General features: G+C 36.6%; 1 protein-coding gene and 1 long non-coding RNA gene across 8 annotated transcripts in view; both read right to left on the bottom strand.

The window, feature by feature from the left end:
• The window catches only part of LOC5571415 (bicaudal D-related protein homolog), a 195988-nt gene that overhangs the window by 43667 nt on the left and 133190 nt on the right, over nt 1–19131 (bottom strand). The window lies entirely within an intron of this gene.
• LOC110679143 lies at nt 16318–16863 on the bottom strand. Its single transcript, XR_002502249.1, has 3 exons — nt 16601–16863; nt 16453–16533; nt 16318–16392 (listed from the first exon to the last, which is right to left on the bottom strand). It is a non-coding gene; the product is annotated as an uncharacterized LOC110679143 (long non-coding RNA).

Below are 19131 nucleotides of genomic sequence, written 5' to 3'. Positions count from 1 at the left end.
AATAATAGAATAACAAAATAAAACAAAATATATATAGACAAAATTCATATGTAATTCAAACTCACATAGTCTCAACATTTGTATTGCACATAGATGAAAATTTGATTTTTGAATCATGATTTACAAGTAATGAAATTCATAAATTAATTCGGTCATGGTATCATGACGAAAAATAATGATTTCTGGAGTCATAGACACGATTTTTCAGAGTTACAAATAAACGATTAACTTTGCATCAACTCATTCGTAACAATTACCCATCACATGACAAAGTAATTGTGTGCTAGAGTATGCGGCTCTCCATCAGCAGGTTCTTGGTTCACATCCTGTTCTGGCATTTTTGTTTTAATTTTGTCAGGTTGCCTGACAGAACTATCAAAGGAATAGCGGTTTCATTACACCTGAAAATGGAATTATTTTTGAAGAAAGCGATTTAAAAAAATATATTGGTATCAAGGGGGCGAATGTTCAAACAAGCTTGGGAAACACTGCTTTAGACCAATAAGTTTTCCTCCTCGTTCGGGTTTTCAGCGAAAAGACCAACATATCATTCATGCACGTGGTGAAAACCATGAAAACAGTAATTTTTGCAAGACCATTTTGCTGATTGACAGCCAGTATCCTCTTGGTTTGGAGATGGATCGTTTGATACGGGTGCATTAGCTAGCGGCAAATAGTAAACAATAGAATTGGCGAACAGATTTGTACAATGCAACAGTCGGCAGCATATCTAATGCTAATAATCTACCGTTTCAAACAAAACTGCACTGCGGCCTGCCAGATTTCATAACTTCTTTCAAATGGCCGTTATTAGCGAAATTCTGCTAAGACAGGCCCCAAGGGAAGCCTTTAAGAACGTGAGCTACCGCCGATAGGTTATTTTCTCACTCTCTCGCCTCCTTCTCGGAAAACTGGGCGGAAAACGAATGTTGCTGCGTATGGCCTACTGCCATTGCTACTAAATAGCAACACTTAGACGTCGAAATGTCAGGCTTGACCGATCATCGGGGGAGGCCTTGCTGCCGAAGTTGCGTTACCAGACGCGATCGAGTAGGCTTCTCGAGAAAAAAAAGTCGAGTTTGCGCGTTAAATGCCGTGGAAGAAGGTGTAAATGAGACTGGCAGCAATACTACGGCTTAGTTTTACTCTGGTAATTAAGGGTATGCGATATGGATTGTTTCCATGTCGATACGAAACGAAACGATACGCGGAATATCTTGCGCTGATAATGACGAAACGAAACGAAATTTAAAAATGTTTCGTGTAACTCGATACGAAATCAAATATCTGACGGAATTTTTCGAAACGAAACGAAATTTTTAAGTTTGTTTCGCGGAATACACGTTTATGTTTTCTTTCTTGTCAAAAGCTGGAAATTTGACAAAAGGCTTAAAACACGTCTTTTTAAATCCTCTACCATATGGAAACCTTAGTGTCGCTCAGCGGAATCTTTACATGTTTTGGTAAGACTCTTTTTTGTTTGAAATCTTCTTAATAACTTTCTAAGGATTCATTTCAACATATCTGACATTCACACAAGGGAATAAGTGGGTTTAATTTGAATGTTACAACTAAGAAGTGGATTAAAAAGCAGTTACAAACATTTAAAATAATCTCAAAAATATTGAGTGGACCCCAAAATTATTTTAATTTTTAGAAATGCCTTACAATTTGTTTAATCATGTGGATCTGATGTTATGCCAATCTATACCATAAAACATGAAATAATGATTTTCATTTTTTTTTTTGCTGTACTGTATGCTTCGTGGCTTGAATGAATGTGATTGGGGACACAAGTCGATAAGTGATCATGAAAATACTAAACTGAGAAGCAGACTCTGTCCCACTTGGAACATAACACCAAAAGAAGAAGAAAAATAAGTAGAACAGAGGAATCACTGGAATATTTGCTTTAGTATTTACTGGAGTATTGAATTAAATTTGCTTTTTAAAGAATCCTTCAGCACATACCTAAGAAATCAATCAAAATAAATTTAAAAGAACTGCAAGAGTAATAAATTCCAAGAGACATTGCGGCAGCAACTTAACCAGGATTGCCTTTTGGGGTTAATTTAGAAGTTCCTAATACATTTTCTGGAAAAGCCTTGCATAAACTGTGAATTAATTCTTGGAGGGATCACTCTGGAGGATCAAATCTGGATGAATGCAAACTTTTAAAGTAAACGTTGTAGAAAATACTGAAGGTATTTCTTTTATTTTGTAGAGCAAATATAAGAGAAATGATCCTATTCTGTGAAGGAATTTCTGGACGATTTCTGGAAGAATTAAGAATTGTTGATATCATTTAATTTTCCGATTCTTTGTTTAAAACTGACTACAAAATCACATTTTCACTAAATTTTGAGCCTCGAGAGTATTTGAAAAAATATTTGAAAATTTCGAAAAAAAAAAGTTTTGAACTGGACTACATAGCATAGAGGAACCGCAAATAAGATTGACAAGTTCACTCATGTTCGTTCAGACGGATTTTTCAATGAACTAAATATAATGTTCGGCTTATTTTTTTTCTCGAGATTTAGATGTGCAAAAATCGAAAAAAATGTTGCGCTTTTCCATTGTGAAATACCCTAGGTACCGTAATCCGGGGGCAAATTGATCACTATTTTACAACTTTTTGTAGTGTTATCCTTCGGAATGCAAATGTTGTCAAAAAAATTTCGAGAAAATCAGTACTCCATTGATCTTTATCAGTTTATGTTATCAAATTTTCATGAAATAATATTTAACATATCGTAAAAATAGTTTCAATATCAAAAAATTAAAATGACACATTGGGCAAAATTGATCACCCTATAAGAAAGCAGGCTGAAGAATAAAAAATTTCCCTATCTATTAAATTTGGGTCTCCTGAATCTGAAAACGATGTCAAAATTCTTACATCTCGAGTATTTGATCAATTTATTGCAAAATTAAAATTTGAAAATTTGCCTAATACGCCTAAATGTAGGCAATTTCCATTGAAATAAGCACATTATACAGAATAAACGGTTAAATGACCAAATAATTTACAAACTTAGATTTTTTTTCACGAGCTGTGCAGATTTCGGTTTCCCGATTTTAACCGAGACTCAGATAACAAATTGTCCGGTTGCTTAGCAACGAAGCACGATTTACTGATACTTGGCTCTAATTTGCTGAGATCCCAGGAAATTTGTTTGTCGACTACTCGGCTGTGCGGATCTCGGTTAAAATTAGCCGAGACTCGGCATTGTAAATTAAGTGTGATTTCAAAAATGAGTTCAATAGTTCATACTTAAGCTTACACAACATTTTAAACACTCGAAGTTGACATGTAGGCAAAGCACCAGTGGATTGTTTAGCACTGATATTTTCAATTGCATTGCTTAGGGATGGTACACAAATTATGTCACGCTAAATTTCAATTTTTTTGACCCCCTCCCCCCCCCCCCTTTGTCACACTTTTTGTATGAGTCCTCCGAAAATTTTGTAAGGCTTGTCACGCTTGGCTCGACCCCCCCCCTTGGAGCGTGACGTAATTTGTGCATGACCCCTTACACCGCCAAAAACTGTGTTTCTTTAGATTTGTGCTCTTGAAGATTTGAGGTGTGGCTTTGGATCACACAAATCAACGCGATTTTTTTACGGAGACAGCGACAAACACTCGCTGCGAATTCGTAGAGTGACATGTATGACACAACAACGTAATCGCGGCGATTTTTCGTCGCCGTCGCGGAAAAAAACGCGTTGCTGTTCTTATGCAGAGTTAAATGTGACGTCACAGCGGGAAAGCAAGAGAGAGAACTAATGCGCGCATCAATAATCTGCACTACCTGAGCAAATCCAGAACATCAGGGACTCACGCTCCGCACCTGTTTTTGACATTTCTGTACAAACAATTTTTGCGATATATTAACGGATTTGCTCAAAACGACACGCGATGTTCCCCGGAGGAAACGAACAACCGTGGTTTTGCCCTCTGCTTTCTTATGGAAGATAACATTGCGGTAGTTCATCAAACGCAGTTGTTCCTTTCCTGGGCTATTCGCCGCGAGGACTTTAGGGCAAATAGGCGTTATTGGAAACTTTACAACAGCAGTGTAGTTTATCATATCCTGCGGACCAGTCAATACTACAGTCACTCCACAGTTATGGATAGCACTCAGATATGGATCAAAGTTGGATTAAACGGAGATTATATAAAGAGTTGCAATTACGCAGAACCCATTTTACCTACGCGGACCATAAATCTATACAGCATCGCAATCAACAATAACATGCTTAAACACATTTGTTCCATTTGTAGGAAATAAAATGTCATACATATGCCTAGAAGCGTTGATTCATATCAGTGGGGCATTGAAACTCATAGGTACCACAGTTATTAATCTAAGATAAGACGATGCCTAAAGAAACGTCAAAACGTATGCTTTCACTAGCACACCATTCGTTCGCATCGCAGATAATTTGCTGTTATAGTGTTCTGATCCATGATTTGAGTCGATTTGATCCATAATACGGACCCATTTTTGACTGTCGCTAGAAGTAGAAGCGAGCGCTTTGCCTTTTTTGTTTTGTTTCGCGAAATTCCGTTTTATTCCGTTTGTTTTCAATTTTCCGTGGAAACATTTTAACAATTTGGCGAAACGAAACGAAATAGCAAAATACAAATTTCGCCTGTGCGAGTTCCGTGGAATTCCGCGGAATTTCGTTTCGAAGCGTATTTGACGGAATCATTCGATATTTCGCATACCCTTACTGGTAATTGACTTTGAGAGCCATTTGGAAAATTGTTGACTAATCTTAGCTGAATGCAAGTGTTTCATGGGCTATTAGGAGTATTTATGAAAAAAAAATCTTGAGAACATATGCACTAGACTGAAGCAAATTTTGAAGTTTTGGCTTCCCTATGCTTAAACGATCTTTACTATGGCCAATAGCATCTTTCCAAAGTTCCAAAGTTGACTGTAGTAGGTAATACATGATTTTATGACTTTGTGTTCATGAATCCGTGTGGATATCTTTCAGGCTATCTCCAGGGATTCCCACAGGGGCTTTTTCAACGAAATATTTTATAGAAACAACGTTGAGCTTGTGAATAGCTGGTATCGCTCGCCATTTGATCGCCCAATTTCCAAACTGGTTCTTGGTGAAAATTGAAATGTGTATACTTCTACGCTGATTCTTTCAATAACTACCATAAGAATTTCTCCTGCGATTCTCCGCAATTCTGCCTTAAAATTTTCCAGAGATTTATCAAGGAACTGTAACACTGATTGCTTCGGTAATTGCTTCAGATTTTACAGTAGGCATTCCTCCGGGCAAAACTCCTACGATTCCTCCTGGATCAACAAAAAATATAATAAAAAAAATTGCTGCATATATACGGAATTCCAATCAGGGTTTCCTCCTTTATCTCTTGCAAAATGATTACCTGCGTTAATGAAACTAATGCCTCCTCCAGTCATTTTTAGGAAACTATAGCAATTTATCTAAGAGTGTTTTCCGAAGATTAGCATAGTAGTCTTTCCAAATATGTTCATAAGTTCAGCTTAAATTTCAAGAATTACTTCAAGTTTTACAAAGGAATTTGTCTAGAGATTTCTGTAGACGTACCTTCAAGAGTTTTGTAAGTGATTTTGAAGGATTTGTGTTATCCACCAAACATTTATCCAGTGATTACTGCAGAATTAACAGATTTTCTTTCATCAGAAATTGCTACACGGAAAAAATCTGATTCTCTAATTATGATTTACTAGTCATGGAATTCATGAATTGGTTAGATCATGATATCAGGATCACAAATCATAGTTCCTGGATCTATATTCGGCAATCTGACTCATGATATCATGAGTCCATGTCATGATGTATTTTAATAAGATCAAAATTTACTGGAATCATAATATCATAGTCATATTCTTGATTATGAATTCTGATTTTAACCCGTGTAGGAGATCATCTATAAATATCCGAAAAAGTCGCAGGAGGATTAGCTTGCGAAATATATGAAGCAATTTTCGGACACCATGATAGGAGGTCCTGATATTATAACCTAACCAATTCATTACTAGTAAATCATGGTTTGAGAACCAGATTTTTTTTCAGTATAAATTACAGAAAAAAAATATTGTACTGATCTGTTTGAGGAATTTGTTGAGAGGTTTTTGAAAGAAACTCGAAACTTTTGGAGTAATACCTTAATAATTACCGAAAAACTAAATATTACATATACTTTGCAATTAGATTAAATGAACAAATTGATATTAAGTTTGCGAAAAAGTTACATGTCTTCTCGGTGAGAATCGAACTCACGACTCCCTGTTCTCTAGATAGGGCGCGTTACCTCTACGCCACAAGAGGACTCAAGTCAGATGCTTAAACGATTTCTCTTCATCAAGCCTCTCTTTCGCTTAAACAGTGTCGATATTTAACCGTATTTAAAATGTGACACCGTATTTAACATGTGACACAAATTCACGTTATTTGGCTCGCTTCTTTTATGTACATCTAAAAGACGTAAAATCGCATGTTTTTTCGGAGTGTGTAGTGAGAAGGTTTACCACGGTGCTCCCCTGACCGTTATTATCAGAAAAAAATGTCCATCAAATCTGTGCTCACCAGTCGTTTTCTATAGATAAGCTGCTTATATGGGCAAAATTTAAAAAAAATCGTAGAGCCCGTTTTGAAGTTACGCCCTTTTGATTGTATAAGTCTACAAATTCAATGGAAATCTGAGATATTTTAACGGATTTTTATTGGTCGTGATTATCAGAAGAAATATACCATCAAAATTTGGTTCAAATTTGGTGTTTTTAGTTATTTGTAACTTCTAGGTGAAGTTTTGAATGAGAAGATCAACAAAATATGGAGTTACGCCCTTTTGGAGGTTAAAGACAGAAGTTTTAAATATATTAAATAGGCATTATAATAACGTCAGGCACGTTCAAATGTTTTCAACGACACTTTGCTCTTACATGCCGCAAAAGTCCCTCACAATTAACTGATTTTTCATTGGCTCAAGTGCTATAAGGCATAACGGAGCCGATTTCATCATATAACCAAATTAGTTTTCATACAACAATATTCTGGATAGTTGGGTGAAGCAGTGAATTCACGAATGAGATAATTTAACATGCAATTCATGTTATATATCGAAGCGTAAGTTGACATCAGTTAATACTTGCGGACTTCAGTTTTCGATTATGGGTAGCAATTTAACTCCAATAAACTTCAAATTTGGTGTGTATGTACTTTGATAATACATCAACAACTGTCCAAAAAATTAAAGAAAAATATTTTTTGAAAAATTTCCCAATCTCACTCCATAGACGGGGTGACACTATAATTTAAATCACTTGTTTTTAAGGATATATTGAGCTTCTTGAGAATTTTTAGCATTTCGATCACTTTCTCTTCACTTCGTGTGTTACGCGCCATGGTCTGGTACTAGTTGGGCACTTTGCTAATCTTTTCTCATAACCGCAGACCAGAATCTATTAATGAATAGTTGCGCAAAGAGAACTGGTAGCAACAAGTTCCCCAATCACAAATCATTCATATATTCTGGCCACCTATTTTACTGTGTGCGCTTTCCAGTGACTTCACTCAATTGCACTTTCAATTCGAATTTTTGTTTACAAAGTCGCAAAGAACAAAATTGAAATTTATCTCTGGTTTTGTTATTGTAAAGTAGTCACAATGAAGAGTTTAGTAGAGAATTTCAACAACACATACGACAAACAGAATGAAATTAGAAATTAGATCTTTTTCGGTTTCCTTTGGGAATAAGCCTTGGTTGAATAACTATTATATAGTAATCAAACTGAATAATTTTGTATAGTTTATTAAATTTCAGTTGCATTTCAACTTTGAAACGGATTTTTAAATATACACTGATAAAGGGAGATGACTTACAATACCACTACAATACATATAACAAGAAGGGTGGTCATTCACAAATTAAAAGGCCTTAAGGAGCAATTATTTCGTTACATCATCGTATTACACCACAACTTAAACCGTAGCATTACAAAAATATATTTTTTTATTTCGTCTTGATAGACTTCGCAATAATTTCGAAACTATTCACAGCTGAAAAATATTGATGAAATACGATGCAAACAAAACGAAATGATATCTAAGATGTTTCAGAAGCATGATAAACCCATTTAAAAAAAGACAATTTACACCGTCTTCAGCCAAAGGCTGCACAGACTGAACAATCACGAACATTAGACAACGGACAACACGGAACATCCAGTAGCCCAGTGATGAATTTTTCGTTTGACGAAAAGTTTCCACCGACTGGAACGGGAATCGAACCCACGCTTCGTGGCACTCACAATACGCCCAAACGACTGACGCCGCTAACCGCATGGCCACGAAGCCCACATTAAAAATACGATTATACTAAAAAATTGAATAGCTGTGTAAACAGTATTTAAAACCAGCATTTATCGTCAAGTTTGCATAATTTCTCCTGTTGTTTTTCATTGAATTGTCTTTGAAGTCTTATCTTCATTAAAATATAGTCTTTTCAGTTTCCCCAAAAGTGCACTGAAAACGTGATTATTTTACACCTTCGGAAATAATTTATTTTAGGTGCGACAATCCGCTATTGATAGATTTCAGGCAGTTTGCCAAGTGGTTGACATCATAATCCCGGTAATTTTGAGATCCATCAACTCCCTTGTACTTCCGTGAGATGGTATACTAACGAAAATTTTAATTCAAAACAAAACTGATTGATTATTGTGCGATGTTGCTCCACACGAAAAACTGTTGCAGGTTTGTGAAGCTGTCTAAATTCTATGCATTGTTATTCGATTCACGGAATCCACATGTAGATTGTTTGATGTTTCAGCAGAAGGGGGTTGATTGATTCATACAATTCATTCACTTTTGCATTTATCCAGGAATCTTATGTGTTTTTTGAGATCGAAAAGACCGGCAACATGTAAAATTATAGATTTGTGAAATATCTAAATGTTGTAATGTATGGAACAAATGATCACAAAAGCACAGACGTAATAGCTAGAACAATTATTTAATTGAAACATAGTCACTTGAGCATATACGCCCTTGCTAAAAATGCTAGCTGGCGGTAGTGAGCAAACGTCAAACTCGAACAAAAGCGATATGAGTTCCACGAGTAGCCCATCGGCCAACTAATATATGTTAAAATTGAGCACTATTCGGCTGTGCGATGAAAATAATAGAAGTGTTACGTATGTTTGTCTGTGACTAAAATATTGACAGCGCTCTTTCTGGGGCAGTACAAAGTTAGCCAGAATAGCCGGACGCAGCTTGTTGGGTAATAACAATATTTTATGACTATTGATAACAATACAAAATTGGCTTCGCAATGCCTTGATCGCTCGAGCCGAAGGAAAATCGATAAGTTGTGAAAGACTTTGACGGCATGTAATTGCAATGTGATACTGAAAACATTTGAACATGCTTACTGGTATAAGAATGCCTTATTAATCTATTTAAAATTGGTGATTTCAATAGTTACAGTTATAAAAGGACGTAACTCAAAATTTCGACAATATTCTCATTCAAAACTCCGCCCAGAGGTTACAAATAACTAAAAGCACCCTATTTCGAACTAAATTTCGATGGTTTAGTACTTTTGATAATCACGATCAATAAAAATCCGTTCAAATATCTTAGATTTCCTTTGTATTTGTAGACTTATACAATCAAAAGGGCGTAACAACAAAACGGGCCCTGAGATTTTTTTTTTTAATTTTGCCCAGGCATGCAGCCAGGGCCGGATTTACAAGTGATTTGTCCCGAGTTTTTATCTGTAATACTTTGAGGATACATACAGGATTCTCTCTAGCAATTTTTCTAGAGATTCCTGCACTGATTTTCCCAAAAATTCTTCCTTCGAAATATCTAGAATTTTTAGTGAAATTTCTGATGGAATCTTTAAGGTTATTTCTATGATTATCGTTGACAAAATCCAGATTATATTCTTGAGATATCCGAAACAAAATTCTTGGATGGATCCCTTATTTAATTTCTTTTAAGGAATTCTACGGGAAATAATCACTTATTGATCTGCTGGATAAAACTTCGGAATAATCTGTGAATCTTTGGGAAAATACCTAAATTCTTACGTAATTTCTAGAGAAAATCATGGAAAAATACAAACAGAAAAACAAGCAATAATATTATCGTAATGTCACAAGGAATTACAAACAAAAAAAATGAAGAGAAAAGAATGCGCTTAAACAGTGCCAGCCCTGCAGTGTGATATTAATATTCAAATAACTAAGTTCTATTACTTGATCAGCAGATCTATAAATTGCATTCGAACCTAGTCTTATAGTTCGTTGAGAAAGCTGTCGTTACCGTTGGAAAAGTCACGTTAGAAAATCAACCAAATTGCACTATAGGTACTTGTTTATCCAAATCTTTTTTTGTTTCTCATGAAGTCTACAAAATCCCATTTTGAATGCTCTAATATTTTGTTTTAATAATTTCATTTGACTTTATTTAAATAATTTTCCATTAATCCCATTAATCTGGATTCCTTAAAATAAAATTAAACCTTTCAAATCATATGATGCGATTCAAAAAATGTATGTACTATTGCATTGTTTCTAATTATTCGTAAAAGTTTAACTACAAATATGTTTGTCAAGATTTGTGGGGGCCCCTAAAATGTGGGAGCCCAGGGGCTATGACCCCCTCCCCATAAATGCGGCCCTGCATGCAGCATAGTTATAGAAAACGAGTGGTGAGCACAGCTTTGATGGAGATTTTTTCTCTCTGATAATAACGGTCAGGGGAGCACCGTGTTTATGGTTTGCTCTCTCTTACCACTACATTAAACATTAAAAACGTGATTTATCTGTCAAAACATTTAAGTATAATTGAAATATTCCCTGTATGCGAATATAGAGCTAATAGAGTGCTTATTTATTGCATGTATGCATAAAGCTTAGAAGTAAGGTAAAAAGGTGTAATACGTCCCCTCCCCTTAAAGAAAAACTGCTCTATCGCAGTTGCAAATGCATCACTTCTAAACTTTTTGATGTCAAGGTGTTCTTAATTTAGTTGATCATGCTCTGCAAGCAAAACTTTCTCTTTCCAGGTTGCTTCGAAAAGGTGTACAATAGACCTATTCATATTTTCAAAAATGTCTGGAAACTCCCCAGTCAACCAATACTTAGATTTTTCAATGCAAAATGAACTTCTGGCCAAAATTTCATTCAATTTAGAGTATGTTTAGTTGTGCTTCAAATCAATTATGTGTTTTTAAGCTATTTTAAAGCTTTAAAAAATCATAACTACCGAACAAAACATCAAAATTTATCGAAAATACCTCTACATAGTAGTTTATCCAATTCTACGAACTTTTGCCGAACACGATTTTATGATTGGAGCAAGTTTTAACATAGTTTGGTTGAGGTTTGTATCTCGAGGTTCTTGAAAATCACTATTTTTAGGGAGTTTTCTCTCTGAAAAACATACCTGCATGACAATTTCGTATTTTTAATTTCCAGACATGATGACAATGCATATCTTAAAGTCAATCCCGTTCAAAGTTACCATTTATCTTACGAAAATAAATTGTAAAAAATAAGTAATTATAAAGCGCATTTGTAAATCCACTGTGGGTGAGCCAAGAGCACCACCGTGAGCTTCAAGGAATACAAAAAATAAACACGTTAGCACTGCCTTTTCTCAGTCGATGATGATGATTGTTTTCAAATCCTTCTAAATGATCAGTGAAATGCGATCAAAACAATCATCACTCGGAAAGAAAAAGCAATGCTAACTTGTTCAATTCATTCGTTTTCGGTACATGTGTCATGCATGATTTGATTATCATCAGGTTGCGACGCGGTGCTCGATCTTTGGGCATTTATTGTAATTTATTGCCTTAAGCAACATGTAGTCTTTTGATGGTCAATGAATCCAGAAATGTATTTTGTTTTATTCCCGTTGACTAGGGCCTGAAAAAATAATGCCAATGGGTGTTTTATATACCATGTATATTGAGAAAACTGTAATTTCTGGGTACTGCGGAGTACAAATTTGGATCAAACAATTTTAAAACTCAATTTAATCTCATTAGCGTGTTCGAGAAACTTCAACAGAATAGAATTAGCTTTCAAATAGTGGTAATAGCAAGTGGATTTGATTTTCCACATGCTAGTTATGATTTTTCAAACCTTGAAATAAGCCCAAAAACACATTTTCAACTTGAAGCATACTGAAATCTTTATCAAATGAGCTGAAAATTTGACCAGACATTGTTGTTGGCATGAGAATTCCGAATACTGCTTGACCGGTAGATTTCCAGGCATTTTTTAAAATATAAACAGGTCTAGTGTACAAGATGTTTTTTTGTAAACGGCCACAATGTTAACGTTTCAAAACAACCCGGGCAATATACTCCTCCCCTAGAAAAAAGGTCCACAGCGTTGTAGAAATGTTTCCAAGGAGTATTCCACCACCAGCTAAGCTTAAAAGGATCCATTAGTATTCGTCTTCCGGTAAATGTTTTTGTGACAAGTACAATAGTAAAGAATGGGTTTCATTCACTCTGAGGCTTGCTTATCAGAAGCAAAATTCTAAACCAAAAACCTTATTTTTGATATTTTTTTGAATTTTTATTGCTTGTTCATACTTCTCTACGAATATATATGCGCAACCAATTTTTTTCGCGGATATGTGATATGTGATCATATTTAAGTGTAAGAAAAGCCTCAATAACGTGAAAATGAAGAAGGGCGTGTTACACCGAATTACCCTAATAGGATAATAGGGTTTCTATGCTATGGAAAAGATGTTATTAGGTGTGTCTGCATATGTGGTGCTTTTATAATACCTGTATACATCTATGATGCTATAGGGCTTATTTTTAGTGGATCCTTGGAAGAATCTTAGAGAAATACCTAAAGTTGATATTGTAAGCATCAAGTTTCTATTCCTCTGATAAGTTCGAAGATGTACTATTTATCTATCTATCTTCTTTCATATATAAATAAAGATGTATTATTTTTTATCTATCTTCTTTCATCTTCTATATAAATAAAAATAGAATGTTGTTTGTATGTCACGAAATAGATTGAGAACGGGCCAACCGATTTACGTGATTCTCTCGCAGTTGCGTTCCTCAATCGTTGCAATGTACTTAATGATAAAAATTGAAAACTGGGAACAAAAATCTGATATGTGTAGGTGTAGGGATATTTCATGTTCTACTGCAAAGCCTACTTAGCATGCCGGGACAACTAGTATGTAAATGAAAATGGGATGGTGTTTGTATGTCACGTAACAGTTTGGCAAACGGATTTAAACAATTTCTTCACTGTAGCACTGTTCAAGGGCTACGACGTATTTGAAAAGAATATTTTTTGTGGAAATTCACCGGGAACGTTGAATAAAAGGTAATAAAAATTTTGTATGGAGATGTTTGCATAGCCTACCGAAAATCCTACTGAGCAGTGCATCGATGCCGGGTCAATTAGTCATAGATAATTCTTCAAACAATCCAAGAGAAACTCTATGATGAATGAATAGATAGAAGTGAAGTTTCTGGAATGCTCAGCGAAGTTCAAGAAACCACTACGAGAAGATTCTTGGACCGAGCTTGATTTGGAAAATTTTTACTGTTTTTCTTTTTTTGTGAAATGCGACGGAAATTAACGTCTACTACGAACCGAAGGCACCTTATATCGTAAGTTTTGTGTTACAACCAAGGGCAAATCGGCACGTATCAACTTGTCAACGCCTACTCGATTATGTATTGGGCCCCATGCCAACTTGTTTCGATTATGTTCACTCACGTGTCCATATTCAAGAGACAACTAAATAACACACCAACGATGTATCTCAATTAATACAGAAATGTAGTCAGATAGCCCAGCCGGCAGTTATTACATCGCAGTGCGATAGCTTTTTTCTTTTCTCAACTACATTTAGCTTAGTTTTTCTACTGGCACAATGCGTTAATTGCATACGCCACAACGCACATAATGCACTTAAGAAACAATTAATACAAATCGATCGCACGTTTCATCTTCTTCCTTGGCCGAAGCTCGACCATGGACGATTGTTACACTGAACGAAAACTCCGGTCGTACATTGAATGATTTGTAATTCACATGATTATAAAACTTCACATTCCTCATTTTGAATGATTATGAAAGAATATGCTGTATCCACTGTCTGTTGAACAAAAATCATCCAATTCAGAGATGAATTTTAGATCATAATAGAATGGTATTAGGCAGCTAATCGAACAATGATAACACATATGAATGGAATGCAATTTATGGCGGATTTTAATTTCTCCCATGTCCCAAACCGAAAATCATTCAATTACTGTCTGAAGTATCAGACGAAAAGGGGTTGGTCAAATGTCAAATCAATCTTCTAAATCTTAACGTAAACATGGTGACGGCAGCGTGGTTTTCCAAGCGTTTCTGGGTGAATTTTACAGGTAATTGCACTTGGATTCTTACATTAGTCTTTTTGTATCATTTATTTCACATTTCTTAATGCTATCTACTAACCACAGGTCGCTAATATGCAAGTATTATGATTCCATGGAGCTCAGCGAAATGGTGTTCGTCAGGTTGGCATTTGTTCCTGAAGACTGGTGAATAACATTTAATAACCTCATTAAGGAAATAAATAATAATGTACATTCACCAACAGTGTTCTATAGTTGTTAAGTTTTGATTTGAATTCTTTTAATTATTAACTATAATGGAATGGGGATTGTTTGCATGTGTGTATGATAATCATTCAATTTTAGGCATCTATATGAAGGATAAAAATCATTCCAAGACTGGATGATTTTCATTCGGAGTGATTTGTAAACAGATGATTTTAGCGCAAATGAAAATCATCTTCATTGTGTCTGAAAATAGGTATGGGGCTCGGATGAGTCAAAAATCATTCAATGTGCGACCGGAGTTTTCGTTCAGTGTAGTCGCCTTCTTTTTCTCCTCCACACTTAAACCGCGATCATAACTGCGACGACGCACTATGGGCTATCAGATGGTCAAAATCGGAAAAAGTAACTTATTCTGATAACTTATTCTTAAGTTGATGGAAACTGAAATTAGAACTATACCATTTAATTCCACTTAATTTTGTATCTTCTGACAGATACGCGTATTTCGACATCAACTGTAAGGCCGTCTCCAGTGTCATGTACTAGACTCGACTTCGAAATAAACGTCAAAAGAAACAAACTTTAGTGGAATCAAATGGTATTGGACTAAATTTGGTTTCCATTTACACTGTTTCGTGTAAGGACTACATTGTAAAATATACATTTGATTTTGTAGCCCCTCGGCTGCTCAGTGGGATAATTGTGGGTGGGAAATTATGTCGAGCACGGGGTCGTTTATTCTTATTAGCAACCAAATGTCAATTCCAAACTTCCAATGATCAAAGTGGATCCGAGTGCAAGGTAAAGATCTTACAGCGGACTAGTTAGATCGAGGCCTGGATACCCCTTTCTGGGCACGGAAAACGATCAGAAATCAAAAGGGTGTATAATGTAAGGCTTGCGTTCTTAAAAAAGGCCAACTACCAAAATTTCATCTTATAGTACTATCATTTTATTCGCCCACGCAGGGGCATATCATTTAGTGAGGGTTTTTCGACATTTTGGTGTACTTGCGGTTTTTCGGGTATGACAGGCGATGCGGAGGATGCTGGTTGGCCGGTTCTCTAACCGGTCGATGGGCGGTGACCTGGAGAGCCACTGACACGACGCTGGAATCGAGCTTTGGCACGGATGGGCTGGATCATGTAGACGGATACCCAACAGAATGCAGGGTTTGGTGGGTTTGCGACGGAGTGGCCGGTTGATGCTGACGGATACCCAGCAGATTGCAGGGTTTGGTGGGTTTTCGACGGAATGGTAGATTGATGCTGATGGATACCCGGCGGGGTACTGGGTTTGGTGGGCCTTCGACGGCCGTCCAGATGATTTGGGCTTCGTGGGTACTGGTAGATGGATCAAGGCGACCGTAATTAGGCCACGCGGTTGTAATCGCCAGCTTCCAAAATGGCGTTGGAATATGGCCGTGGTATAGCGACTATTGTCCTCGCTGAAGTTCAAAATGGCGTTCGGCTTCGCGGACGGCGCCCAAATATCGCTTGCACAAATGGCCCTGGGATGTCCTGCGGAGAATCAAAATCTCCGGAAGATGCTTCCGGATGTCCCAAAAGAAACGAAAAGGCCCGGTAACGGACCTACACCGGAATCATTAGTACACCAACAAAAATGTCATTTTTCTCTCACTATTCCCATCCAATTTCGCACAAGTACACCTCATTTACAAAAGATTTGTTACCTTTTCTTTGATTTTTACAGGTTTTCTTCGTTTCACTGGTAGTGGCAGATTTCGATCACTTCCTATTGTTTAGCTAGTTAACAAAATTAGAATTTAACACATTTTTCACAATTTTACTCTAAATAACACTAACCGTACTATTAGCATTTAGGAATTTAGAATTAAGCACTTTTAATCTGTCTGTAACGTCCTTTTCGACTATATGGACTTTAAACTATAAAGAAAACGCAAGAACATTAGACACACTATGGAACTGTTAAACACATTTTACTTAACCCTACTTTTTACTTTTATACGGCGCGCACTTCACTATCTAACTAGTCTTCGACAGAATGAGAGATTCTCATCGTCGTTCGGACCCTTTTATCTTTGATAGGTATTTTTTTTTTGAAAACCCGAAGTTTGACATTTGGTATTTTGATCCCTTCGACCTAAAGGTTGGGTACCCTTTCACACAGCGAAGCGGTTAGGTCAACTCTTTTAACTCGTAGGGTTTTGATCTTCGCTTAAACCGCTGTCAATGAGTGTGAGTGCGAGTTCCTGGAACGAGTACTAATAAACTAATCAAATGGCTCTGCACATTTTGACTGACAACTAAGGATGCAGCCGCCAGCAAGGCTGTCAGCACATTGTTTACAGGGTCGGATTTAGGTTTTAGGTGCTCACTGGCAGGTTGGTTAAATGAGAAGGAAGCTTGTGGAGGAGCCAACAATCCACAAATATGGAACCAGCGGTTACAATTTCAACTGAATTTTTAAAACATTTATTTATTTTTTCTATCTTTATTAACGAAATTTTTAACCCTGGGCTAGTTCATCTCGGGACCAACGGCTTTACTTCCCTTCCGAAGGAAGTCGTCACTATAACTTCTTACGTCATAAGTGACTATCTCGGGGATGGGATTCGATTCCAGGTCCTCGGCGTGAGAGGCGTGTTTTCTAACCACTACATGGGTCCGTCCCCATTTTTACACATTTTTGTCTCAAGTAGATGTAAACTGAGGGTTAAACTTCGATTTAACTGCACATATTTGAACTTTTTTTAATTCGAAAGCTTGTCTCGATAACTTGTTTTGTCACAAATTTCATATTTGAAACATAAGACGCCAAAAATATTTTAGGCCGAAAAATGATGTGAAAACCGCCCATAGTGGGACGGCGTTATCTTAACTGGGGTTCGATTTTTTGCCATCGTTTTCTCCAACCCACGATGCATGCTTGTTACGCCATACAAACGACGACGACAACAACACACAGTAGCGTTCGCGGGCGTTCCGTAATGGATTTAATAGTGGTACAAATTGCCTCCACCCATATGATAAGCATAACTAATAGTAATGCCGCGGTGTGGTTGGATGATAATTTTCCCATGCCTTAGTAGGCTGGGAGTTATAAGTAGGAAGATGGTCCGTGGTTAAGCACAGGTGCGGATGCCAACGGTTCGTAACCATGCGTCGGGTGCGAACAGCTTATTTTTACGGGATAACCCAATTGACGCAGTCTAGCCGTTCTGACTACTGACTGCTGGGAATAGCTACATCCCATATAGGTGTGAAGAACTTCACAAACGAGCCGAGAAATGTGGGTTTGCCCAGAAACGAGATAAGCCGGGTAATCGCCGGGTCGGCAAAAACGACCGTGGAAGAAACAAAAACTGTTTTTGGCCGAGGTTGCTTTGTTCAAGTTAAGGCCATAATAATGGGAATGGAGAGATAGGTATTGATGGAAAACTCAGAAGAATCTGGGTAGGTACAATCTAAGCGGTTGTTAACTAGCGGTTAATGGAAACGAATTTAGGTTATCGGGTTAAGTTAGGAGGCCATTAGAATTTATTTAAAAACGATGTCGATAACACGCCCAGGATCTTTCGCTTCCGCGTCCTTCTTGGCATTACGTCCTCACTGGGACAAAGCCTGCTTCTCAGCTTATTGTTCAATGAGCATTTTCACAGTTATTACCTGAGAGCTTTCTTTGCCAAAGTTCTCATTTTCGCATTCGGCAAGTACGATGATACTATGTATTTGTCCAGGGAAGTCAAGGATATTTCCAGGATCTTTCGATTGTGTGTGACGAAATCAACTGTTATATCACAATAAATCTATCCACGATTTTTTTTTCGAAGTTTCGTTCAAGAATATCTTCGGGTTTGCCTCCAAAAATATAATCACGAACCATTCGATGCATTCCTTAAGAGATTCGTCAGAAACTCGTTTGAGTTCAGTCTTCGAGTACGATGCATTTTTACTCAATGTAACAGGCATAACCAAAAGATTTCTTAATCACACGTCTCTTTCGCTTAGAACTTTTCCAAAAAAAAAAAAATCCGCATTGTTTTGGTGATCATTCATCGTAACTTTAATATGTTCTGAAAGGTGAATCAGTTTTCTACCATAATGCGAAGAGAACAACGATGAAGATTAATAGATCATTGCAAGTAAGCTCTTATAATGAATCAATGTCGATATGTCAAACAGGAATGTATTCCAGATATTCTTCTGGCAATTCTGTCAACGTTTTTTTTTCCAGATCCGCTCTAGAGATTTCTTAGGAATTTCTTTTGCTTTAGAAGTTTCCAAAAAATCATGCCCAAAATTCTCTGATTTTTTTTTCAAAAAAATTTTCTTGAGTCATTCTTGAATGCATTGATACGAAGATTTTTTTAGAACACATTAAAATTTCTTTCAGTTGTTCATCTATGGACTCCATCCAAACTTAAGAATTCTTGATTCTGCTACTCTTCCAGAAAGTGTTCTGGACACGTCAAGCAATTCATTCAAAGATTCTCAAGACCTCCAGGGATTCCAAGAACTTCT

Source organism: Aedes aegypti, chromosome 3 (assembly GCF_002204515.2).
Source record: "Aedes aegypti strain LVP_AGWG chromosome 3, AaegL5.0 Primary Assembly, whole genome shotgun sequence".
Lineage (NCBI taxonomy): Eukaryota > Metazoa > Arthropoda > Insecta > Diptera > Culicidae > Aedes > Aedes aegypti.
This window is presented reverse-complemented; position numbering and strand designations above follow the sequence as displayed.